The sequence below is a fragment of the Heptranchias perlo genome, chromosome 20 (genome assembly GCF_035084215.1).
Source record: "Heptranchias perlo isolate sHepPer1 chromosome 20, sHepPer1.hap1, whole genome shotgun sequence".
In the NCBI taxonomy this organism is placed as follows: Eukaryota; Metazoa; Chordata; class Chondrichthyes; order Hexanchiformes; family Hexanchidae; genus Heptranchias; species Heptranchias perlo.
Genome location: NC_090344.1, coordinates 4,622,166 through 4,649,773, shown reverse-complemented (window position 1 = coordinate 4,649,773; position 27,608 = coordinate 4,622,166). Strand labels below are relative to the sequence as shown.

The 27,608-nt window shown below is 44.4% G+C and overlaps 2 non-coding genes and 1 pseudogene across 2 annotated transcripts; all 3 read right to left on the bottom strand.

The window, feature by feature from the left end:
* Nucleotides 1–1,573: 1,573 nt before the first annotated feature.
* Nucleotides 1,574–27,608, bottom strand: part of LOC137335575 (gastrula zinc finger protein XlCGF57.1-like) — a 30,408-nt pseudogene continuing 4,373 nt past the window's right edge.
* trnak-uuu (transfer RNA lysine (anticodon UUU)) lies at nucleotides 13,802–13,887 on the bottom strand. Its single transcript is given in 2 exon segments — nucleotides 13,802–13,837; nucleotides 13,851–13,887. It is a non-coding gene; the product is annotated as a tRNA-Lys (tRNA).
* trnan-guu (transfer RNA asparagine (anticodon GUU)) lies at nucleotides 22,383–22,456 on the bottom strand. Its single transcript has one exon. It is a non-coding gene; the product is annotated as a tRNA-Asn (tRNA).

Sequence of the window (27,608 nt, the reverse complement as noted above, 5' to 3'; positions counted from 1 at the left end):
CTCAAGCAAGTTTGTGAGACACGACCTTCTTTCCCAGAAGCCGTGTCGAGTATCTCTAATGGCCCCTTCTCTTTCCCCGTGATGATAAACAGCATCTCTTAGGATCCCTTCAAGCATCTTCCCTCTGATCGATGTCACACTGATGGGCCTGTCATACCCCGGCTCTGATTTGTCCCCTTTAATGAAAATGGGAACTACGTGAGCTACCTTCCAATCTCAGGGGACAATCCCTGACTCTATTGAGCTGTTGAAGATACAGGCAATGTGCTCATAGAGCACCCGTCCCATCTCTTTAAACACCCAGGGGTGGATATCATCTGGACCTGGAGCACAATGCATTTTGAGAGTTAACATTTTATCCAAAGTGACATCCCTTTCTATTTTAATATTTATGATGTTATTGTTGACAGCACATCCCACAGCTGGAATCTGAGCATCATCCACAGGAGTGTGGACTGATGAGAAATAGTCATTTAACATCTCTGCCATAGCCTGGGAATCTGTCCTGAACTGTCTCTCGGTGGCCCTAAACCATATTTAATGGTCTTCTGACTCCTGACGTAGCTGGAAAGACATTTGCTGTTATCCTCAGAATTGTGCACCATCTTCTTTTCCAAAGATCTCTGAGCTTCTCTAATGGCTGCTTTTGTCTCCCTCGATTGTGGGTGATATTTGTCCCAATTCTCCCGTGAACTGAGTTCATCCTGATCTGATCTGGGTTAAATGTAAGACAGTTCGGGGAGTCAGGAATCATTCACCCCGAGACCCACACTGACAGGTAAAATCCCAGACGGTTCCTTAGCAAGGATCCCTCTGGTACCTCAGCATATCTTTGTCAGCTATCTTACAGTCCACTCCTGGAGGCCCCACTCCCTGAGCCTGCAACCTTCAGCAGGGTCAGTTGTGGAGTTCCGCAGTGGGAGTGATCCCAGAGTAACTGTCGGGTTCGCCCCACCCTGTGGATGGTCAGGGTCGTGTATTTTTAGTGATCCTGGTGTCCAACACGCACAAATCAATAAAACCGTGAATTCTGGAAACACACTGCAGGTCCTTCTTTATCTGGAGATCGAATGATTGTTGTATAATTGTACCAGCAGTTAACAGGCTCCTGTGAACTCCTCCCTCTGCTATTTTAATGCAAACTTTAACTCATTTATTTTTAACGAGTTTATTTTAAATGAGTTAACGCCTGCCTTAAATGGTAGACTCAGGACGGTCACACAAACAGGTGAAATCTCCATAGAATAATTACCACTGTCATTTTTAGACTGGACGCCGCACGGCCACTTTGCTATCAGTGAAGGGAGACGAGAAAGACCAAAGTGCCGTTTGCCCCTCTCAGTGTGGCCCTGAAGGACTGTGTCCAGGCTGAAGTTCTGTTCCCACCGGACGATCCTCCCCCCAGATTGTCCTTTCTGAGCTCCAGTCAGGTGATGCTAAACACTCAGGTGGGAAAGACCAAAATCTGCAACAAGGTGTTTAAAACAAATCTGATTTATTTAACAGATATCCAGAATATTAAACTCCAGCCCAGTTATAGGGGTTATTAACATCAGCAGAAACAAACCCCAACTGTCAGAATGAACATGGTTCAGTCCTGGATGGGATTAACAGCAGAATCCAACCCCTGCAGTCATATGTGAACTCACTGGTGTCTCAGCACGTGTGATGACTGAGTGAATCCCTTCCCACACACGGAGCAGGTGAACAGTCTCTCCCCAATGGGCATGTGTTGATGTGTCAGCAGTTCATTTCTGCTTTTAAAGCTCTTCTCACAGTCACTGAGTTAAAAGGTCACTCAATAGTGTGAACAAGTTAATGTTTCAGAAGGTGGGATGAATTAGTGAATCCCTTCCCACACACGGAGCAGGTGAACAGTCTCTCCCCAGTGTGAGTGCGTCGATGTCTCAGTGTTGTGGGAAAAATCACCACTCGGAGTCAGACTTAAAGATTCAACATGCAGTTTATTGGACAAAGCTTTGGGAGAAGGACTGGACACTCCGTAGTGAACGCAGATACCTTCTCAAGTCACTTCATCGTTGCCTTTAATTCAACAGTCCAAAATCCACGCTAACACTCAGCAGTTCGTTTCTGATTTTAAATCTCTTCCCAAAGTCAGAACATTTAAAGGTCTCTCATCAGTGTGAACTCGCTGGTGTCTGAGCAGGGTGGATGACCGAGTGAATCCCTTCCCACACAGAGAGCAGGTGAACGGCCTCTCCCCAGTGTGAGTGCGTCGATGTCTCAGCAGTTCGTTTCTGATTTTAAATCTCTTCCCAAAGTCAGAACATTTAAAGGTCTCTCACCAGTGTGAACTCGCTGGTGTCTCAGCAGGGTGGATGACCGAGTGAATCCCTTCCCACACACGGAGCAGGTGAACGGCCTCTCCCCAGTGTGAGTGCGTTGGTGTCTCACCATTTCGTTTCTGATTTTAAATCTCTTCCCACAGTCAGGACACTTAAAAGGTCTCTCATCAGTGTGAACTCGCTGGTGTGACAGAAGGTGTGATGACCGAGTGAATCCCTTCCCACACATGGAGCAGGAGAACGGCCTCTCCTCATTGTGAACTCGCTGGTGTGACAGAAGCTGAGATGACCGAGTGAATCCCTTCCCACACACGGTGCAGGTGAACGGCCTCTCCCCGGTGTGAATGCGTTGGTGTGTCAGCAGGTTACTTTTGCTTTTAAACCTCTTTTCACAATTCGAACACTTAAAAGGTCGCTTATCAGAGTGAAATCGTTGGTGCATCAGGAGGCTGTATGACTGAGTGAATCCCTTCCCACACACGGAGCAGGTGAACGGTCTCTCCCCGGTGTGATTGCGTCGATGAGTTTCCAGCAGTGACGGGTAATTGATTCCCTTCCCACAGTCCCCACATTTCCACGGTTTCTCCGTGGTCCGGGTGTCCTTGTGTCTCTCCAGGTTGGATGATCAGTTGAAGCCTCGTCCACACACAGAACACGTGTACAGTTTCTCCCCGCTGTGAATGGTGTGATGTTTTTTCAGGCTATGCAACTGGTTAAAGCTCTTTCCACAGTCAGTGCACTGGAACACTCTCACTCGGGTGTGTGTGTCTTGGTGCTTTTCCACTCACACTGATGTTTGAAATCTTCTCCCAGAGATAGAACAGACAAACATTTCTCCTTCCACATTCAAAGGCCGATGATCTTCAAGTCCTGATGAATCAAATGACTCTGTCAGATCTTGACGTGATCTTTGGTTTGAGTTTCCTGTCTGCAAATCCTCCCCTTCTAATACCCTGTAAAAGGAGTTTAAAAAAGTTATCACTGTAAGTACAGGATAAAAATTCAGATCAGATAACTCGACGTTCTATGGAACATTCTTTCCTCTCTTATTCCTCAAAGCTGTAAATCCCCGTCCCACACACTCTCCCTCCTCCCTGTGCTGAAATCCAAACACATCGCATCATCTTTCAGTGGCCCTAAACCATGAGTGAAAGGGTGAGAGAGTGAGTGTGAGAGAGTGAGTGTGAGAGAGTGAGTGTGAGAGAGTGAGTGTGAGAGAGTGAATGTGAGAGAGTGAATGTGATTACAGCAGTGGGCTCGGTGTGGAGAATGAAGTGGGGCAGGTGGAGCATGTTTCAGTGGGGCAGCAGTGATCATAATCTCATTAGGTCTAGAACAGTTATGGAAAAGGACAGGGGACAGTCAAATGTGAAAATTCTTAACTGGAGGAGGGCTAATTTCATGAGTTAAAATGGGATCTTGTCCAGGTGAATTGGTATCAAAAATTGGCAACAAAACAGTAATTGAACAATGGGAGGCCTTCAAGGAGTGGGTTTGCAAGAGAGTAGACAGATTCCCACGAGGAGCAAAGGAATAGCATCCAAAGCTCGAGCTCCCTGGATGACTGAAGAAAAAGAGATCACCATCTCTTCTTCATTTACCGATGCTCCCTGACTGATCACCATTTCTCCTTCATTTACAGACTCCCCCTGACTGATCACCATTTCTCCTTCATTTACTGATGCTCCCTGAATGATCACCATTTCTCCTTCATTTACAAACGCTCATTGACCGATCACAATTTCCCCCTCATTTGCATATGTTCCCTTATCGATCACGATTTCTCCTTCATTTACAGATGCTCCCTGACCGAATACCATTTCTCCTTCATTTATAGACACTCCCTGACCGATCACCATTTCTCCTTCATTTACAGACGCTCCCTGACCGATCATCATTTCTCCTTCATTTACAGACGCTCCCTGAGAATTCCCAGTTCACACCGCGCATGCGCGGGGCCGCGGCCTTTTGTTGAGAGTTGGTCCGGAGCGAAACGGGAGAAACCGGAAACCGGCGGGTAGTGAGGGGGGATAATGTTCACTGTTTTATATTCGGGTCTGGGGCCGCACTCGGGGTTTGTGAAGCCTGAGCCTGGGCCTGAGCCCGGACCCGGGCCCCGGGGTTTATTGAGCCTCTTGCTCCGATCCTCTCACCTGCACCGAACGCGCTCCTCCCGCAGCCTCGACTGACCGCGCATGCTCAGGACACACAGCCCGATAATGATGCATACTGCGCCTGCGCGCTGTGCTTCACTGATTCAGATAGGGCACAATCTGTACCGTGCTGCATGCTGGGTGTTGCAGCCGCCATTGCTGGTCTTAACATCTTGCTGAGAAGCAAACACTTTGGAAGAAGCGAGAGCGCGTTTGGACCAAGGAAAATAAAATTAACTGAAACCCCAGCTCTTCGTGCCATTTAAACTGGCACAAACATACAGCGCAGACGCTCCACCACTTTGGTAAACTCCAGAAAATATTTTTTACGGTAACTTTTATTAATTTCGTTTTATTAAATGTTGCAACTGACGGGTTCAATTCAGGTTTATTTTCGAACTGCACCTCAGGATGTCAGTGTCAACACTAATCCCACCATGGTGATGAAGGAGAGTTCCGTATCAATAGGAGGAGCGGAAATTGACTGGAGGGGTGAGCGGGTGAGTTGGTCCTCGAATCAATCGGAGTGTGTGAGGGGCGAGAGTTGCGGCACAGAATGGGCGGGTCTAAGCCCAGATGCCCGTCATTGTCTTAAACATAATTTTTAAAATCTAATTTATCTTAAACTCCAGAAGACGACTTGATCTTTCTGTTGCGTTTTGAAACAGATCAAAGCAGATGAGGTGGAGCAAGCATTTCAACATTTGTTAGAAAAACACATTAATTGAGAGAACTCAAGTCTACTGATAAAGGGAATGCAGTGGATATTGTGTACATTGATTGTGAAAGGGTGTTTGGTAAGATGCCGGACAGGAGGCTTGTTGATAAAATTAATACTGCCCGTATTATCGGGAATGAGGCAGTGTGGATAGGAAGTTGTGCAAAGGGCAGAAAACAGAGAGTAGTGGTTAATGGATGTTCTTCAGACTGGAGGGATATTAACAGTGGTGTGCCTCAATACAGAGAATGATCTGAGCTTGGATATGTGGGACACAAGGTGAAGATTTCTAGATGACGCCAAAATTGGCACCTTGGGCAATTGTGACGTCCACGGGTTAGTAAATGGGGCAGGTGAAATTTAATGCAGAGAAATGTGACGGGATGCATTTTGAGAGGAAGAAAAATGAGATGAAATGTAAACTAAATGGTCAAAGTCTTAAAGTCGAGCAGCAAAGAGACTTAGGTGTGGAAGGTTCTAACTGATGCATTGTCTTGTTAATTAACAAGTCTGAGAGTCAGCAACTTTAATACCTCATTAAGAAATATATGAGCAAATCCTCTTGCCTCTACCGTTCCAGAGTAAACATGCAAATCCCCCGTGTAGACGAGATCAGTCCTCTGGATGGAACGACGGATGCCCTGAGCTTGATCTCCGGTGTCTCCAGTCCCAACTGCCCCTTACATCAGTATCCCCTCATTTTTATACCCTGTTGTGATCCATCTGTCACTGGAGCTGCAACTTCCCTAATCTGTGGTTTACAAGGACACATTGCTTGGTTCCCAGCAGTTACTTTTCTTCAGTAGTGTTCTCCTGATCCCTGAACTACCCTGCTTACTGTGAATTAGAATCATAGAATCATAGAAAATTTACGGCACAGAAGGAGGCCATTCGTCCCATCCAGCCTAATCCCACTTTCCAGCACTTGGTCCATAGCCTTTTAGGTCACAGCACTTCAGGTGCCTATCCGGGTACCTTTTAAATGAGTTCAGGGTTTCTGCCTCGACCACCCTTTCAGGCAGTGAGTTACAGACACCTATCACCCTCTGGGTGAAAAATGTTTTCCTCAGCTCCTCAATAATCCTACTACCAATCACTTTAAATCTATGCCCTGCCCTTTGTTTATTGACTTCTCTGCTAAGGGAAATCGGTCCTTGCTACCCAGCCTATCACGGCCACACATAATTTTGTACACCTCAATGAAATTACTCCTCAGCCTCCTCTGTTTCAAAGAGAACAATCCCAGCCTATCCAATCTTTCCTCGTGCATAAAATTATCCAGTCCTGGCAACATCCTCGTAAATCTCCCCTGTACCCAATCAAGTGAAATTACACCCTTCCTGTATTGTGGTGACCAGAACTGTACACAGTACTCAAGTTGTGGCCTAACCAGTGTTATATACAGTTCCAGCAAAACCTCCCTGGTCTATGCCGTGGCCAGTAAAGGAAAGAATTCCATATGCCTTGTTAACCACCTTATCTACCTATCCTGCTACCTTCAGGGATCTGTGGACATGCATTCCAAGGTCCCTCACTTCCTCTACACCTTTCAGTATCCTCCCATTTATTGTGCATTCCCTTGCCTTATTTGCTGGCCCCAAATTCATTACCTCACACTTCTCCGGATTGAATTCCATTTCCCACTTTTCTGCCCACCTGACCAGTCCATTGATATCTTCCTGCACTCTACAGCTTCCTCCTCACTATCAACCATGCGGCCAATTTTGTATCACCTGCAAACTTCTTGATCAAGCCCCCTACATTTAAGTCCAAATCATTCATATACATCACAAAAAGCAAGGGACCGAGTACTGAGCTCTGCGGAACCCCACTGGAAACAGCCTTCCAGTCAAAAAAACACCCGTCGATCATCACCCTTTTCTTCCTGCCACTGAGCCAATTTTGGATCCAAATTGCAACTCTCCCTTGGATCCCATGGGATTGTACCTTTTTTACCAGTCTGCCATGTGCAATCTTGTCAAAACTCTTGCTAAAATCCATGTAGACTGCATCAAATGCATTACCCTCATCGACTCTCCTTGTTACCTCCTCAAAAAATTCAATCAAGTTAGTCAGACACGACCTTCCCACAACAAATCCACGCTGACTGTCCTTGATTACTCCGTGCCTTTCTAAGTGATGGTTTATCATGTCCCTCAGAATTGATTCTTAAACTTGCCCACCAACGAAGTTAGACTGACTGGCCTGTAATTACTCGATCTGTCCCTCGGTCTCTTTTTAAACAATAGTACAACATTAGCAGTCCTCCAATCCTCCAGCACCACGCCTGTATCCACTCAGAATTGGAAAATGATGGTTCGAGCCTCCGTTATTTCCTCCCTTGCTTCTTTTAACACTCTGCGATACATTTCATCCCTCTCTGATGAATTATCTACTTTCAAAGATGCTGAACCCCTCAATGCTCCTTCTCTCACTAAGTTTATCGCATCCAATATTTCACACTCCTTCTCCTTAACTACAACGTCTGCACCATCCCTCTCTTTTGTGAAGACGGAAGCAAAGTGTTCATTAAGAACCATACCTACATCATCCGCCTCCACACATAGGTTCCTTTCTTGGTCTCTAAAAGTCCCTACTCTTCCCTTCATTATCCTTTTGTTCTTAATGTATTTATTAAACATCTTTGGATTTTCCTTGATTTAATTTGCCAATATTTTTTGATTCCCTCTCTTTGGTTTCCTAATTTCCTTTTTAATTTCACCCCTGCACTTTTTATACTCCTCTAGGCTTTCTGTATTATTGAGCTCTCGGTGTCTGACATGAGTTTTCCTTTTCTGCCTTATCTTACCCTGTATGATGCTTGACATCAGGAGATAAAATTTTATATTCATTAAATAAGCATCACACATTACAATCTGATCTATTATATTGCTCACTCTGGTTTAGGTTTACATTGTGGTTAATAACAGACGAATTCCTGTTCCTTCCCCTTATCGGATTAGAGATTCCAACCAGCCGATTCTGTGGAATGGAATGGCTGATTGGTGTTGCCATGGCGACCTGCCTGCAGTCAAGCGCCTGTTTGAGTTTCTAACTCAGATTAAACTTCTCTTTCCCATAATACACATTATATCAGACATTTAATGTCAATGTATTTTAGCCATGTTATGTTAATATTTCTAAAGCCTGCAAAGTGTTCAGATACACAAACCTTTAAAAGTGGGAGCTCAAGTTGATCAAGTGGTTGAAAAAATTCATGTGATCCTCGGTTTTACAAATAGGGGTATAGAGCACAAAAGGACAGAGGCCATGTAAACCTGTACAAGTTATTGGTTAGGCTGCGGTTAGAATATTGTGTCAAGTTTTGGGGATCTTACACTCGGGAAAATGTCAAGGCCATGGAGAGAGTGCAGAAGAGATTCACTGAAATGTGAAATACCAGTGACGAGAGACTTTAGTTATGAGGAGAGACTGGAGAAACTGGGACTATTTTCATAGATCAAAGAACGGTAAGGGGAGATCTCAGGGTAGTGTTCAAAATTTGATTATGGGCATTGTCTAAATGTGTTAGGGACACTCAATGTCTCCTAATGTCTGTGTACAGGCGAGGAGCAGATGGGTTTATCTTATCATCTTCTGGTTAAATGTTGTTCTCATCGAGGTGAGCACCCAGTGTTAACACTCTCCAGACAGGTACAGCACGGGTTAGATACAGAGTAAAGACCCTCTACACTGTACCATCAAACACTCCCAGGACAGGTACAGCACGGGTTACATACAGAGTAAAGCTCCCTCTACACCGTACCATCAAACCCTCCCAGGACAGGTACAGCACTAGTTAGATACAAAGTTAAGATCCTCTCTACTTTGCCTACTTTGCCATTAAACACTCCGAGGGCAGGTACAGCAGGGGTTACATATACTGTACCACAAAACCCTCATAGGGCAAGTACAGCACGGGTTAGATACAAAATAAAGCTCCCTCTACTTTGTCCCATCAAACACTCCTGGGGCAGGTACAGCACGGGTAAGATACAGAGTAAAGCTCCCTCAGCACTGCCCTATCAAACACACCCAGGATAACGACAGCACAGGTGAGACACAGAGTAATGCTCCCTCTACACTGTCGCATCGAACTCTCCCAAGGCAGGGACAGCGCGGGTTAGATACAGATAAAGCTCTCTCCACACCCTCTACACTGTCCCATCCAACACTCACAGACCTTACTGAGCAGGGTTTCGAGGCACTGCAGTGATGTCTTAAACCAGTGCCATTCAGCCCATCTGGTCCTGTCCGTGTCCCTTTTAAGGTGGAGAGCTGGGACATCCTTTCTCAAAACAAATCCCACCGGTTCATAGTGAGAATCCCAGGGGAAGGGTCAAGGTCCAGAGTGTGGAATGCCTGTACAAAATGCTGGCTTTTTTAAAGTCATGACGCTGATCAAAGTCTGCGTGAAGTTTTCTTGCCATTTGTGTCAAGATTTGGAAAAGACCTGCTGCCTGACACTTTAAATATTGCACAGCTTTAAAAGTAGCTCACAGTGTCCGAAGAGGCAGTGATATCATTAGGTTTTTATGTATCTCCTTGTGCTCCATCTCCTTAACAACACTAGCTGATCACAGCAATGTTTTCATCAAATGGAATCCCAGTGTGAAAAATTGCACAATTTCACAGCGAAGCAACATAGGCAAGATTGGTGGGAGATGCGACTGGAGATAATGGGCCTGGGGCAGTGAGAACATCTCTTTGCATTAAGATATTCAGTATCCGAAGATGCAGGGAGATGAGGCCGTTGTGTCTATTTATCCTGGTATCTGCAAAATCCATCGTCTCTCAACACCCAACATCATTCTCCCCCTTTCCTGCTTTCCAGTTAAGGTTTTTTTCTCGTTAAGTCGCAGTATTTGCTTTGAACATCTAATTCACCGGCATCTGGAGGAGCAGAGGAAGCTGGAGATAAAGTAATGACAGAAACAGAAGGAGATGGCTCGTGATGGCAGAATCTTGTGTGTTTCAATTGCTTCAAGTGAGACATGACAGCCCTGCGTTGCCTTGCACCTTTCCCAGGAGCTGCACTGATTCGGTGCGTGCGTTTTGGAAATGGAAACAGTTACACCAGCAGCTTGTGGTAATATTTCCCTTCACTGTCCATTTCATGTACCTGCCGACCCGCACTTGGTGCTGTCGTTGTCTGAACAAGTCTTTCATGTTCTAACAGTAAATTCCATTTTGTGCGAGCAACTTGTCTGGGACGAAAGTGACGTGAGTTTCAAAGGTACAAGTCGGAAAGGCAGCGTTGCTCTGCTTGCTTGAATGAAAATTGCAGCGGATTCGCTGGTGGTCCAGTGCTGAGGACTCGGTGCTCTCACCGCCGCGGCACCATGTTTGATTCCCGATCAGGGAACTTGACTTTCCTGGTGTTGTTCAAAATAGCACCAACCAAATTCCCCCGACTGAGCACAAAGCTCGCTCCTGATCAACATGAGCAATTTCACCGCTCCTGCCTGAACAGCCAGCAGCCCATCATTCTTCAATTTTACAACCCATAAGAGCGATACACAATGCACTTTCTTGCCTTCTGTAAAATGCCTCCTGTTCGAAAGTCGTATCGCTCATCAAAGTGTGCATGAAGTTTTCTTGCCATTTCTGTCATGATTTGGAAAAGATCTGCTGCCTGACACTTTAAAGGTTGCCAATCTTTAACTGTAGATCACAGTGTTCGAACAGTCACTGTTATCATTCGCCTTTGATGTATCTTTTTGCTCTCCATTTCCTGAACAACACCAGCTGATCACAGCATCGCTTTCTTCAAGTTGAATCCCAGTGTGAAAAAATGCACAATTTCAAAGCTGAGCAACGTGTGCAAGATTGGAATCAGAGTGCGAGTGGAGATAATTGTCTTGGATCAGTGATCCCTTCAGCATTCAGACATTCATTATCTGAAAGAAGCACGGAGATGATATTTTTGTCAGTGTAGAAAAGAAGCAGGGAGTTGAGATCCGTTTGTCCATTCATCCTACAACAGACAAAATCCTTCGCCTCTCAATGCCCAGCATCTTTCTTTCCAACTCCTTGCTCTGCAGGGAAGTCTTGGTTTCATTAATTCTCCGAGTTTGCAGCAAACATCTAATTCACCTGGCAGATCTGGCCGTGTCTTCTCGTCATAAGTCCTCCCATCGTGTTGACATCATGCCAGCAACTCCAGATCAGCTGTCTTATGTTCACGGAATGCATTCGAGCCAGTTTTCTAGAACAATATGTCGAGGAACCAACAAGGGAACAGGCTATTTTAGATCGAGTATTGTGTAATGAGACAGGATTAATTCGTAATCTTATAATAAATGAACCCCCGGGGAAGAATGATCATAATATGATAGAATTTCATACTGAGTTTGAGAGTGATGTCGTTAAGTCCGAAACTTGGGTCTTAAATTTAAACAAAATCAATAACTTAGTTATGAGGGGTGAGTTGGCTAAGGTGGTTTGCAAAATTAGATTAAAAATATGATGATAGATAATTAATGGCGAACATTTAAAGAAATAATTCATAATTTCTCAACAAAATTACATTCGTTTGAGGATTAAAAACACCACCGGAAAAGTGGCTCAACCTTAGCTAACTGGAGAAATTAATGATAGTATTATGAAAAAAGAGGCTTATATTGTTACCAAAAAGAGTAGTTAGCCTGAGGATTAGGAGGGTTTTGGAAATCAGCAAAGGGTGACCAAGAAATTGCTATAATGGGAGAAAATAGAATGAGGGTAAACCAGCAAGAAATATAAACATGGATTGTAAGAGCTTCTGCAAGAATGTGTAAAGGAAGAGATTAGCGAAAGTAAACATGGGTCCCTTGGAGACAGAGGCAGGAGAATTTATATTGGAGAATAAGGAAATGGCAGAGACGTTAAACAAGTATTTTGTATCTGTCGTCATAGTAGAAGACACAAAAATCATACCAGAACTATTGGGGAACCAAGGTTCTAATGAGAGTGAGGAACGTAAAGCAATTAAGATTAGTAATGAAAAAGTACTGGAGGAATTAATGGGACTAAAAGCTGACAAATTCATTGGCCCTGGTGGCCTACGTCCAGGGTTTTAAAAGAGGTGGCTGCAGAGATAATGGATGCATTGATTTTATCTTCCAGAGTTCCCATGATTCTCGAAAGGTCCCCATGGTTTGGAAGGTACCAAACGTAACCCCGCTATTCAGGAAAGGAGGGAGAGAGGAAACAGGGAACGACAAGCCATTTGGCCTGAGAATAGTAGGAGGGAAAATGTTACAATCTATTACTGGGGACTTGATAACAGGACACTTAGATAATCATAACATGATTAGGCACATGCAACACGGTTTTGTGAAAGGGAAATCGTGTTTAACAACTCTATTAGAGGTTTTGAGGGTGTAGATAGCAGGGTAGATAAGGGAGAACCAGTGGATATAGAATATTTGGATTTTCAAAAGGTAATCGATAAGGTGCCACCCAAAAGTTTGTTCGACAAGATTCGGTCTCATGGGATAGTGGGTAATATATTAACATGGATTGAGGATTTGTTGATGTACATAAAAGAGAAAGTCGGAATGAACAGGTCATTTTCGGGTTGGCAGGTTTTAACTAGTGGGGTGCCGTGAATATCAGTGCTTGGGCCTCAGATATTTACAATCTATATTGTTGACTTAGATGAGGGGACCGAGTGTAATGTATCCAAGTTTGCTGACGAGACAAAACTAGGTGGGAAAGTAGGCTGTGAGGAGGACGCAAAGAGGATGCAAAGTGATACAGAAAGGTTAAGTGAGTGGGCGAGAAGTTGGCAGATGAATTATAACGTGGGGAAATGTGAGGTTATTCACTTTGTTCGGAAGAATAGAAAAGCAGAATATCTTTTCTGAGGTGAGAGGCTGCGAAATGTTGGTATTCAGAGGGATTTGTGTGTCCTTGCACACGGATCACAGAAAGTTAACATGCAGGTGCAGCAAGCAATTCGGAAAGCAAATGGTATGTTGCCCTTTATTGCGAGGTGGTTGGATTACAAAGATAAGGAAGCCTTGCTGTAATTATATAGGGTTTGGTGAGACCGCATCTGGAGTACTGTGTACAGTTTTGATCCCTTACCTGCGGAACGATACACTTGCCTTAGAGTGGGTGCAACAAAACTTCACTAGATTGATTCCTGGGATGAGAGGGTTGTCTTGTGAGGAGAGATTGAGTAGAATGGGCTATATTCTCTGCAGTTTTCAATAATAAGGTGATCTCATTGAAACATAAAATTCTTAGAGGGCTTGACAGGTTAAATGCTGGGACGCTGTTTCCCCTCGCTGGAGAGTCTAAAACTAAGGGTCATAATCTCAAGATAAGGGGCCGTCCATTTAGTACAGAGATGAGGAATATTTTCTTCACTGAGAAGGTTGTGAACCATTGGAATTCTCTACCCCAGAGGGCTGTGGATGCTGAGCCATTGAATTGATTCAAAACTGAGATGGATAGAATGTTGGACACGAAGGAACTCAAGGGTTGTGGAGAGAGGTCGGGAAAGTGGAGTTGAGGTCGAAGATCAGCGATTACCTTATCCAATTGGCGAAGCAGGCTCGAGGGACTGCATGGCCAACTCTTGCTCCTTTCGGTCCGCTGGAAAAGCAGAGCTTGCCAGCTGTTTTAAAACTTTTAGCCTGAACAGGGACTTGAACCCTGGACCCTCAGATCACTCCCTGCTATTAAACGTCTGATGCTCTACCGACTGAGCTATCCAGGCTCGCTGCTTAATTAGTTTTCATCATACAGATTCATGGTAGGACTCAGAATTATCCCTGTCGATGTCCAATTCGGGTGAGGATCCCTTTTCTCCAATTTTCAGCAACGTGTTGAGGGGAATCCTTGTTTCTGTTGAACATGATGTAAGAAACATGGACAGTGAACTCGTGATTTTGCCATTCTTCTTGTTTGTACAAAATGTCTTGTCATTCGTTAGCAGCAATTTAAAAAAAAAACCCACCTTACCCAATGGCTCAAAAGCCAAACTTTTTCCACATGGGAGCTGGAAAATGCCTCTCGACATTTCAGCCGATCAACAATTGAAAGCTGAATAATTTCACCCGTTACACCGTGACACCGGGCAGCAGATTTGCCTCCCGAATTTTCCCTGCAGGACACTTCAAACCGATGAATACCTGCTTCACGGAAAGAAGAATTGTGTTTTGGTTCTTTAGATTTAAAGATGTGGTGCTGGCCGCTTTACCATTTCAGTTGTCGCTATTCGCCCCCTCTCCCTCCTATAAACAGATAAACTCTCACCTGCTATTGCAAGACGGGAGGCCAGAGGAGCCTCAGTGCCCACATGGGGACACGAAGAAGTCGATGCGTTCTGGAACCGGTTGTACCTTGATCTCCAGTTAAAATGTTTACAAGGTTCAACTACTTTAGATGGCGCTGGAGCTCACAACCTCGGCATTTCTCGAGCGGAGAATTATTGTAGAAATAACGCGCGCTGACCGATTGCGCCACTGGAGCCGCGCACGGTCTGTGTCACCAGTGCTCCCATCAAACAGCTTCATCCTCGGTCTCTCAATTATCGCTTCGAGATCTTTCCCACTCAGAAGCCTCCAACCAAGAGGCGCTTCGTTAAACATCCGCAGTGAACTTTAAAAGCCGTGGCATCTGAAACAAAACCCCAGACGATGAGAACTTTTAATTTTATTATTAACTTAAGGACAATTATTTCCATGCTACTTTGTGGATTTGGGGGAATTGGGAGCTGAAACTAAGAAACTCTCTCTGGGCTGTCGTTGATTGAAGAGATGGGCGTTATTTCATTTAAAAACCGAGGCTCGGAACTTTCTGATGGAGAAGTGAGACAGAAGATTGTGGTTAGTGACAGTTGCCGGTGAGATCGAGACGAGAGGGAGAAAAGTCAAAGTCACAGCTGTGACAGCTCAAGTGCTCTGCATATCTGCAATATTTAGAATGTGATGTAAAAAACAGGACAAACCAGTTTGGTGTCGGTTATTACCAAAAGTCCCGGGTTCAAAGATGGATTTGTGAAGGGGGAACGGATTTAACCGCCAGACCGAAATCATTCCACATGAATCTGAAGCGTCTTGGGGAAAACGGCAGTGCGAACTGTTATGTTCGTGTCATGACTTGAAAGACCCTCCAATTACCGACAGTATCTTTGAACGAGTTGTGCAACAAAACCGTGATGGAAGCCGCTTTGCATTCGTCAAACGTGTCGGTGACGATATTGGCGTTGATAAGGGTCGATTTCAATGATTTGAAATCTCACCATGTGACCCGAAGATTGAGGCAGAATCGAGTTTTTCCTGTAAGTCCTGAATTGAAGGGAAAGGCGCTACAAACAAGTCGGAGAAATGAAGAGCAGAAAATGTGGATGAAACTTGCACGAGTGAAAATCCCTGTATGTTGGAAGACTCAGTCCCCAGTGGTGGAGAGGATTGGTATTTCAATCTGTTTCACAGCTCACACACACATCATTGGTTCATTTAATCACCTTCAACAACTCGAATACATCATCACTTAATCTTCTCCACACAAGGAAATACAAACCTTGTCTGTGCAACTTGTCCGCCTAACTTAACTATTTTAGCCCCGGTATCATTCTGGTGAATCTGCGCTGCACCCCCTCCAAGGCCAATATATCCTCGCTGAGGTGTGGTGCTCAGAACTGAATGCAGTACTAGAAATGTGGTCTCAGCAGAGTTTATATAACTGGAACATAACTTACACCCCTTTGAATTCCAGCTCCCTTAAGATAAAGGCCAACATTCCATTAGCCTTTTGGGTTATTTTTTGTAAATGTCCACTGACTTTCAGTGATTTCTGCACTTGGACCCTTAAACATCTTTCCTCCTCCACAGTTCCCAGCTTTTCACGAGTTAGAAAATATTCTAACCTATCTTGCTTACGTCCAAAGTTCATACTTCCCCATATTGAAAGATTGAACAGACTGGGGCTCTTTTCCATCGGAAAGAGAAGGCTGAGGGGTGACCTGATATAGGACTTCAAGATTGTACAAGGGTTTGATAGGTCAGATGCAGATCAGGTGTTTGAACTTTTGGTGGTGAGGATTCCAAAACTTGGGGCCATAAATAAAAGATAGTCACTAATTCATCCAATATGGCATTCAAGAGAACCATATATACCCAGAGACTCGTTAGAATGTGCAACTCGCTGCCTCAAGAAGTAGTTAAGACGAATAGCATGGATGCGTTTACGGGGAAGCGAGATAAACACATGGAGGAGAAAGGAATATAAGGGTTTGCTCATAAGGTTAGATGAAGAGGGGTTGGAGGAGGTTCGTCTGCAGCATAAACACCGGCAGAGTCTAGTTGGGCCGAATTGCCTGTTTCTGTGATGTACATTCTATGTAATTCTATGTAAGCTCCATCTGCCACAGTTTCACCAACTCACTTAATCTATCAATTTCTCTTATAACTTTATGCTCCGACCTGCACTACTCACTGTGCCACCGAACATGGTGCCGTCGACAAACTTGGATATACGGCACTCATTCATTCATTCATCTACGTCATTTATCCATACAGTAAAAAGTTGATGCCCCGGTACAGATCCCTGGGGGACACCACTAATCACACCCTGTCAATTTGAGCGCAGATCTATTATCCCTACTCTCTGTCTCCTACCTCCCAACCAACTCCCTACCCATGTCAATGGGTTGTTTTAATTTCCATGTGCTCCCATTTGTGTTAACAGTCTCTTAGGTGGCGCCTTATCGAATGCCTCTGGAAGTCAATATACATATAACACCCATAGACACTCCATTATCTACCACGTTATTATATCTTCAAAAAGTTCAACTAGTTTCGTTGGACTTGACTTCGCCTTTACAAATCCATGCTGGCTCTCTCTGATCAATTCATGTGCATCCAAGCGCTCAGTCATTCTTTCCCTAATAACAGATACTGGTAACTTCCCCACAACAGACGCCAGAATAATAGGTCTGTAATTTTCGACTTTATCTCTCCTCCCCTTCCTAAATAATGGAGTGACATTGCCAATTTTTCAATCCATGGAACAATTCCTGATTCAAGGGAGTTTTGAACGATCATGACGAAAACATGTACAATTTCCTCACCGATTCCTTTTAATCCCCTGGGATGGTAACCATCAGGTCCTGGAGATTTGTTTATCTTTAGTCCAATTACTTTCTCCATTACCATTATTTTACTTACACTGAATCCCCTTGATTTATTTTCAGTTTTCCTCGTGTCTCTGGGATATTATCCTCATCCTTTTCTGTGAGTATTTAGCAAGTCTGCCATTTCCTGATTTTCAATTACAATATCGCCCCCATCCGTCTTTCAGGGGCCCACATTACTCTAAGTCACCCTTCTTTCTCTTTGTGTACTTTAAATACCGTGAGAGTTGTCCGTATTTTCCTTCACAAGTTTTTCTCCTTTTCCCTTTTTGCACCTCTTAAGATTTTTTATATTTTCAGCACCACGATAAAAAACACTTCGCTGTGAAATTTGCTTATTTAGTTCTTCAGTGTCAGAGCGAGAATTGTCTGATCCTCTAATTTATTTAATGTAACAAACAAACACAAGCAAACATATCCATCCGTGTATCAACGCACTGATGGACACACACAGATAAACACAGCCTGAAGCGCAGGCGGTATCGGGATTCACAGGGAAACGGGCAAGCGAAATGGACAAAGATGGAACAGTCTGAACCCCCAACAGAATGTGACGTGTGGCTGATAGATATTAATGAGAGGAGGTGAAAACCGATATCAGGAATTGGCTCCGTGGCTTAGTTGGTTAAAGCGCCTGTCTAGTAAACAGGAGATTCTAGGTTCAACTCCCAACGGCGCCTTTATGTAGTTTATTATGTTCAGTGAATCTGACATGCGAAAACAGACAGTGCGGTGTTTGTCCTTGTTCAGGAGCCAGCACAGAACTGATCAGAATATCTCTTCAAAAATGCCCTTTCATTTTTCAGATCGACCTCTCATGGAATGTGACCGTAACACGTCAATGCAAGGACACGTTGTTGTCTCTGGGCTGGTTGAGGTCCGGGTATAATTCTCGATTCGAGAGTCATAGCCCGGACAAGCCGGAATTTAACCCTAGACTTTTGATCTTGACCTGCGGTTCAAACTTTTGCAAAGAGTGGAAAGAAGTCCCCAAATCACTTCACCTGAATCTCAAGCACCTTCGGAGAAGTTCAGTTCAAACAATCAGGACTTTAAAGGCACCTCAATGACCTGCACTTTCATTGAACGAGCTTTGTTTACAATTGCATTCGACCTTGAAACCGCTCTGGGCTTTCATCTCACTGAAGCAGAGTGTGTCCGCTTTGTATCTGTGAGCATGTCAGTGACGAGGTTCGCTTTGATATTGGTCGCTTTCAAATTTTAAAATTTCACCAAGCATCGGGAAAAAGAAACAGAGAATCGAATTGTCCCTGTAAGTGATGAATTGAAGGGATTGGTGCTCCAAGCAGATCTTGAAAATGCCGAGTGCAGTCGATCAGGAATTCCAAATCCACCCTCTCGCCACTCAGCGATCATATTAACTGAGCTTTACACTGGCCCAGTGTCACCGCGCTGAAATCGAGTATTTCTCCGGCACGTTTCTCTTAACTTCATAGTTACTGGTTTAAGAGTGAAGACCGGCTCGTTGGATTTTCACTCCTGCAAGCTTCAAGCTTTCATTTTGGACTGACAGTAGACAAATGTTATGTTGGTCACTGCAACCTCAAAGATTAGCTGAGTGAATTATTGGTTCAGTCGGTAAATTCTTCACCTGTCTCGTGGTGCTATCGTTTGACGCGAAGGTTTGATGGTTTGAGCCCTAATTTTATTTTCCCTAAGGATTCATCACCTCAAAGTTCCAGGGTTTCAATGTGTGTTTTGTCTGCAAGAAAATGTACCGTGATCATTGCCGGTTGAGCAGGGCTGATATTCCACCATTTTCCCTGCGGTCGGAGAGCAGGCACATCAATCAGATAAAGGAATGGAACATTGGCTTCACGGAAATCACAATTCATTACCCCATTTATTTTAAGCGGGTTTATTTTAAATGAGTTAACGCCTGCCTTAAATGGTCGACTCAGGACTGTCACACAAAGAGGTTAAATCTTCAGAGAATAATTGCCACAGTCATTTTTAGACTGGATGACGCACGGCCACTTTGCTATCAGTGAACAGAGACAAGAAAGACCAAAGTGCCGTTTGCCCCTCTCAGTGTGGCCCTGAAGGACTGTGTCCAGGTTGAAGTTCTGTTCCCACCGGTCGATCCTGCCGCCAGATTGTCCTTTCTGAGCTCCGGTCAGGTGATGCTAAACACTCAGGTGGGAAAGACCAAAATCTACAACAAGATGTGTAAAACAAAGCTGATTTATTCAACAGATATCCAGAAAATTAAACTCCAGCCCAGTTATAGGGGTTATTAACATCAGAAGAAACAAACCCGAAATGTCAGAATGAAAATGGTTCAGTTCTGGATGGGATTAACAGCAGAATCCAACTCCTGCAGTCACTTTTGAACTCCCTGGTGTCTCAGCACGTGTGATGACTGAATGAATCCCTTCCCACACACGGAATCATGGAATCATAGAAAGTTACAGAACAGAAGGAAGCCATTCGGCCTATCGTGTCTGTACCGGCCGAAAAAGAGCGATCCAACTTAATCCTACTTTCCAACACTTGGTCCATAGCCCTGTAGGTTTCGGCACTTCAAATGAACATCCAAGTACTTTTTAAATGAGTTGAGGTTTTCTGCCTCGACCACACTTTCAGACAGTGAGTTCCAGACCCCTAACAACCTGTCCGCTTTTGTGTATCCTGTTACTTTTTCACTGCTATCCGGAAGTCTATAAACAACTCCCACCAAAGTCTTGTATTCTATTCTGTTACTCATTTCTACGCAAAGCCTTTCTACTGCGTGCTCACCTTTACTGATATCTCTTCTTTCCAATGCAGTAATAGTATCCCTCCTCAATATCGCTACTCCACCGCCTTTTCCAATGTCCCTATCCTTTCCAAACGGCTCATAACTTGAAATATTTATCTCAGTCATGCCGAGTTTGTCGTCAGGTCTCAGTGATGAGCACTACGTCATGCACTATAAGCTGAATTTACGCTTCTAATTCACTTGTTTTATTTCTTATGCTACGTACATTAGTGTACAGAACATTTCATTGGGCATTAGAACTTGTCCGACCTTTATGCCCTGATGTTGTGTTCAACATACTTGGTAAATAAGGTTGGTGAGCTGCAGACACAAGTGGTAACATGGAATTATGTTATAGTGTCAATAATGGAGACCTGGCTCAAACAAGCGGAGGAGTGGACACTTAGATATTCCAGGCTACAACTTATTCAGGAAAGGCAGGGAAAAAAAGGAGGGGGGGCGGGGCTGGAGGGGAGCAGGCACTATTGATCAAAAATACTGTTACAGCGGTAGAAAGGTTCGCCCTGCTTAGGGGTTCAAAGGCAGAATCTATTTGTTTAGAATTAAGGAACAATTGAGGAGCTATTACGCTGCTGGATGCATTCTATAGGCGACCAAATAGTGGGAAGGAGATAGAGGAGCAAATTGGCAGGCAAATTGGAGAAAGATGCAATAATTTTAGAGTAGTTATCAAAGGGAACTTCATTTATCAGAATATAGACTGGGAAACAGCAGTGTAAAAGTCAAAGAGGGCGAGCAATTCCTGAAATGTGCACAAGAGAAATTTCTTAATCCGTATGTTTTCAGCCCAACGAGGAAGGAAGCAGTGTTGGATTTATTTAGGGGAAAGAAGTGGGGCAAGTGGAGCATGATTCTCTGGGGGAGCATTTGCAGCAGATTTAGTGTAGTTATGGAAAATGCAAGGAAAAATCAGGTATGAAAATACTCCACTGGGAAGAGCGAATTTCAGCGAGTTGAAAAGGGATCGGGTCCAGGTGGATTGGAATCAAAGATTGGCAGGTAAAACAGTAAATGAGCAATGGGAGGCTTTGAGTGAGGAGATAGTTCGGGTACAGACTGGATACATTCTTACTCGAGGAAAGGTTGGGCATGGAAAACTAGAGCTCCCTGGATGACAACAGAGTATTTGAGACAACATTTTGTACATTCTGAATACCAATGTCCGGACAGGTGTGCCCGCGTTTATCAACCACAACCTCGTCACCTCCACGCTGACAGATAAAAAGCGGCCACATTCTGCTTCAGTGAGATTAAATCCGAGAGCGGTTTCAAGGTCAATTGCAATTGCAAGCAGAATGCATTCAGAGGACGTGAGATCATTGAGATACCTCCAAACACCCCGCCAGTTTGAACAGCAGCTCAAGATCAAAAGTCTGGGGGGGGAAAAATGAGGACTCGTCCGGGATTTGAACCCGGGATCTTTCACATATTTTAAACAACAAACCCGAAGCGAGAATCATACCCCTCGACCAACGAGCCCGCTAAAAAAAGAAAGCAACAAGTAATAGTTTCTGAGTATCAGCGGCCACTTTCCCCAAATCTCCCTGAAAGTACCGGAAACAAAAATGTGTCCGCACATTAGTGAAGAATCATAAAGCCAATTTCTTCACTGTTGTGTTTTGTTTAGGTCTCCTGACGCTCATAAAGATGATTGGGGACAGTTGATGAGTTATCGGTGTGAGGGCGCAGATACTCCGGTGTGAGGGCGCAGATACTCCGGTGTGAGGGCGCAGATACTCCGGTGTGAGGGCGCAGATACTCCGGTGTGAGGGCGCAGATACTCAGGTGTGAGGGCGCAGATACTCCGGTGTGAGGGCGCAGATACTCCGGTGTGAGGGCGCAGATACTCCGGTGTGAGGGCGCAGCTACTCGGATTTAAGGGTGCAGATACTCGGATGCAGGGATTTGTTGCCGCGACTGAAATGCGGCTTAGAACTGTTATTATCCAAGGCAGCGCTGCAGGATCCTTTCATGATCTCTCACAAATCAACTGAAACCCATCGGAATGTGAATACAATTTTGCGTTTCCAAAATAAAAGGGAGTGACATTCATTGTGGAAACAGTCTGGCGTCACTCACTGCAGAAATATCCATGTCAGATTGAAGCGGCTCTCCTGCAACCTTCGGACCTTGTCTGTCAAGAAGAATTCAGATTTCCGCGAAGCCAATCACAGGTGAAATGATGGAAGATCGGCCGTGCTCAGCTGGCCATCGAAACCGGGCATTTGTTTTGCAGCCAAAACAAACATCAGAACCAGGAAATGCGAGACCATGAAGATGAAAGTTTCCCGACCGTCCCTGGGTGGGATCGAACCACCAACCTTTCGGTTAACAGCCGAACGCCCTAACCGATTGCGCCACAGAGACAGCACACGTTTGCTGTTGAACTCCTGATTCAACGAACTAAAAATTCAGGTTGCAGCGATCAAAATAAATTCTCTCCACTATCAGTTTACTTTTCCAAAATAAAGTGTGTGAAGTTTGCACGAGTGAAAATCTGTGCATTATTATTCCTGAACATTAAACTCACCTTGCCATTAAACACCTGTCTGTTGGAAGACTCCGTCCCCTCGTGGTCGAGAGGATTGATTTCTCGAGCTGTGATTCGCCATTCTCTATTCCAGTAATATTCAGGTTTGCTGAAAATGAGATGAGATGAAATGAGCAGGTCCGACGAGCAGGTCTGTGACACGACTCGGTGTTTGCGAAGATGTCTCTTGCACTTACAGTGAAGCGGACGGCACGTTTCACTCTTAAACCACGAACCATGATGTTCAGAAAAAGTGTGGCCGAGACATCCGCGATTTCAGCGCGGTGACACTGGGTCAGAGTAAAGTTCAGTTCATGCGATTGCCGAGTGGCGAGAAGGTGGATTTGGAACTCCTGTGCGGCTGCACCGCGAGTTGTCCAGATCTGCTTGGAGCGATATTCACTTCAATTCATCACTGACAGGGACAATTTGATTCCAAGATTCTTTTTCTCTGCTGCTTGGTGAGATATCAAAAGTTGTAAACGACCCATACCGACCCCAAACTCGTCACTTCCACTCTGACAGATGGAACGCGGTCACACTCTTCACTTCAGTGAGATGAAAGCCGGGAGCGATTTCACGGTTCAATGCAATGGCGAACAAAACTCATTCCAAGAAAGTGCAGGTCATTGAGGTGCCTTTAAATTCCTGATTGTTTGCATTGAACGTCTTCCCAAAGCGTTTAAGATTCACGTGGAGCGATTTGGGGACTTATTTTCCATCTTTGCAAAAGTTTCAACCGCAGGTCAAAATCAAAAGTTTAGGGCGGAGTGAGACGCCTTCCTGAAATTTGAGAACCAGGGAAGCAGACTTTAGAGCAAGGTTCTGTTTATTGAGAACAAGCAGATACAATATTCATCCCGGATCGATCCAGAATCTGATCAGCTCGAAAAGTAACGGTTACCCCGTGATTTGAACACGCAGCCTTCTGGTGACGCAATAAGTCATGAAGAGAGAAGCAGGAAGTTGAAAAGTGGGAATTGATAGATTCAGCGAGTGGGCAAAACTGCGGCAAATATAGTTCAATGGGGGGTGAGCGAGATCGTCCAATTTAAATCTAAGAAAGATAAATCAGAATGTTTTCTAAATGGTGAGAAACTAGGAACTGTGGAGGAGCAGAGAGATTTAGGAGTCCAAGTGCAGAAAGCGCTACCAACTAGCGTACAGGTCCAGAAATTAATTAAAATGTCTGATGGACCGTCAGTACGGCCGGTTAACTCAGTTACTTCGAGTGTGTTGTAACGCCTTAATCACGGATTCGATTCTTATAATTTACTTTATTTATTTTGGCTTTTTATAACTTTTAAAATCGAAGCTTACAAAAAAATATATAAAGACAGATTCGAGGGGACAGTTTTTTGAATAACATCCATTCTCACTTTGCCCCTGGACCGGAGAAACGCGTCTTTCTTTTTATTCAGGTTTTGTTTAGCAACTGACCCTGTGACGCAATGGCGAGTGTGTTGGACTTCTACTTGTTTTGTTTGATAAGCCATTCAAAGGTTGTGGATTCGAGTTGCAACGGCGTTGGATTTTAGGTCGGGAGCTGGGAAGTGAAATTTTGCAGCAAAACCGCAACAGGATCACTAATGTCCGTCAAGGATGTGAAACTGCCCCCGACACTTCATCTTACACAAGTGGCTCCAGTCACACCCGAATTCATGATTCTTAAACCATTCTGAGCTGGATTGGTGAAACTCTCTCAAGAAGGAGACTCAACATCTGCTCAGACCGAAAGTCAATCTGCTGGACTTCCGGCTCTGTCAGACTGCATGTTCCTTCAGATCGGTTTTCAACTGGACACATGCATCCTGCTGCTGTGGCAGCATTGGTGCTTCAGGGGTCGAATTCTTGCTTGCAGTCATTCTATTCCTGTAAAACTAGCTCCTGAAGTGTAGGATGGAAAGTATCCTGGCTGAGCGGCCTCTGGCGCTGGTTTAAAGCTCCAGTTATATCCCACGATTTGTTGATGTATCAAAGTCATAGTTTGTGTCTCTAAAACCGCAGCCTCCCTCCTCCAAACAACTAATACGAAACATCTCATCTGCTCTTGCAACCGCATAGTCCGGAGGAACCACATGGCAATTCAGATAATTAACTGAATTTTGGAACACATCAATTGTACCTTCAACTCCGGTCGAAATGTTCACAAACAAAAGGTTTGTTTGATCTTACTGAGATTCGAATTAAAAACCCCGGCATTTCCTGAGCCTGTAACTCAAATAAGGACTGATTGCGCCGCGAGAGCCCGGTCACTCTGATCACCTGTCACACTCTGCTGGAAAGAATCTGAAGGTGAGATTTCCTCACCTGTGGAAACGTGTCCAGTCACTGTGATCAAACTAATATCTGCACTTTCACTTTCAGCTTCTTTCACATCCTCTGCTCCATCGCACGACAATCGGGATTTCTGTGAACAGGTCAAAATGGATATTTGCAGAAATTCTGTCAGTGGTAAAATTAGAATCGAGTAACGCACCAAACATTGAAACCAGCGATTTAAACCACGAGCTCACAGTTCCACAAAACAAGGCCTGTCTTTAAAGGTCTGTTTAATGATCGAATAAATTAATTGAAGCCGCATTTGCCTCGTGCTGGGGTTGTTCGCCTTCGAGTAGAGAAGGTTCAGAGGAGATTTGATAGAAGTGTTCAAAGTCATGAAGGGTTTCGATAAAGTAAACAAAGAGAAGCTGTATTAATTGGCGGAATGGTCGGGAACCAGAGGACACAGATTTGAGGTGATTGCAAAAGAACAAAAGGCGATATGAGGAAAAACTTAATGACGCAGCGAGTAGTTCTGATCTGGAATGCGCTGCTTGAAAGGGTGGTGGAATCAGATTCAATCGTGACTTAAAAAAGGAATTTGAAGGGGAAAAATACAGAGCACCGGGAAAGGGCCGGGGAATGGGACTAATTGGATTGCTCTTATAAAAAGCCGCCACGGGCTCGATGAGCCGAATAGCCTCCTTCTGTGCTGCAACCATTCTATGATTCGATGGACAGAAGCGGTCTGAATGAATGGGCGATCGGTTGTGGGGAGCAGGGAAATTTTCGACTGGTTGTCCGGTTGTGTTACTGACGGCTCCTTGTTCTCGGATTATGGTTTTCATTTTGGCCGTTTCACTGTTTGATATGTGAGAGGTCCCCAGTTCAAATCCCAGAACCCTCCTGTTTCACTATTTCCAGTGAGGATTCACTCATTTCTTTCTCACATCTTTTCAGCGTTGCAGAAAGCAGGATTGATTTAATTCTCGAGCATATTTGAGGACAAGGGGTCGGAATGCAGCCGGTTTATCGACGCAACACACATGGAGAAAGTAAAATGTCTCACCGCGGTTTGCAGATTGAAACTGAAGGTGAATTTATCCCAATTCAGGCGATCTGAGAGGTGCAGAATAAAAATGCTCCTTAATTGGTCGGGAATATGAACCCTGTTCCCTCGCGTGGTAAGTGCAAATTCTACCAGTGAAACAGCAACGTTTGCATGGAATCGGGCTCTCTGTGTCCAGTTGGAAACCTGTTTGAAACAACATATAATTTCACAAATCTCCTCTGAGTACCTTGCACATTCTGATTTACAGCCCTGCATTACGAGCACTCGCTGCTTGTGATGGCCGAGTGGTTCAGCCGTTACATCTAAAACTCGACAGGGTCTTTCGGTGAAACATTGGAATCCTGCTCACGGCGCCATTTTTTACAGTTTTGTTCAATGCTCAAATAAATATGAACTGGAGATAACGGACCGCATTTCCTTCTCTCAGAGAGATCCTCCACCGCGGCAGAGCCTTTTAATTGGGAGCCCAATGGTCTCTTGCAAAACTTCAAGGTGCTTGAAGGAAACTTCACAATAATCCACACCTGGAGTATTGTGTCCAATTCTGGGCACCGCACTTTAGGAAGGATGTGAAGGCCTTAGAGGTGGCGCAGAAAAGATTTACTGGAATGGTTTCAGGGATGAAGGACTTCAGTTACGTGTCTCGACTGGAGAAGCTGGGGTTGTTCTCCTCAGGGCAGGAAGGTTGAGAGGAGATTTGATAGAAGTGTTCAAAATCATGACGGGTTTAGATAAAGTAAATAAAGAGAAACTGCTCCCGTTGGCGGAAGGGTCGAGAACGAGAGGGCACAGATTTACGGTGGTTGACAAAAGAACCAAAGGTGATAGAAGGAAAAACGTTTTAAATCAGCGAGTAGTTATAATCTGGAATGCATCGCCTGAAAGGGTGGTGGAAGCAGATTTAATCGTGACTCTCTAAAAGGAATTGGATAAGTATTTGAAGGAAAAATATTAGCGGGTCGACAGGGAAAGAACGGGGGAATGGGACGAACTGGATTGCTCTGAAAGAGAGCCGGGGAAGGCTCAATGGGCCGAATGGCCTCCTTCTGTGCAGTAACGATTCTATGAATGTATGATTCCATCTCTCTCAAGCTTCATTTCAAATTCTGCTAACTTGATAATCAAGCTTTTTTTCTATACTTAGATCTCTCTATCTCTCCCTGTCTCTGTCCCTCTCTGTTTTCCCCTGATGGACTTCTCAGGCTTCGTTGAACGGCCAAAGCTCATCGAACCTGCGACACCAGCAGAGAACGGTAAAGATCGAAAGACTGAGACGGTCGGAAAAGTAAAGGACCAACCCAGATGATGAATTCGTAGCCAATGTCCACATATTGATGTCTCTTCGTCCTCATAGTGAAAACATCAGTACTTTTAGCCCAGTATAAAAACAAAGTCTTGTATTTATAAAGCGCTTTTCACGACCTCAAGACTTCCCAAAGCGCTTTGCAGCCAATGAAGTATTTTTGAAGTGTCGTCACTGTTATACTTGTGGGAGAGTGGATAATCTGCGGATGCCGAGACAGACAACAATGTAGCTTGAGAGCAATTAATTCTGCAAAGTCTCACTTGATAATACAACTCGCACATTCGAAACGAATGTGGTAAATAGAGGCTAATATTGTTGATATGAAATAGTTAATGTACGTCTTCACATT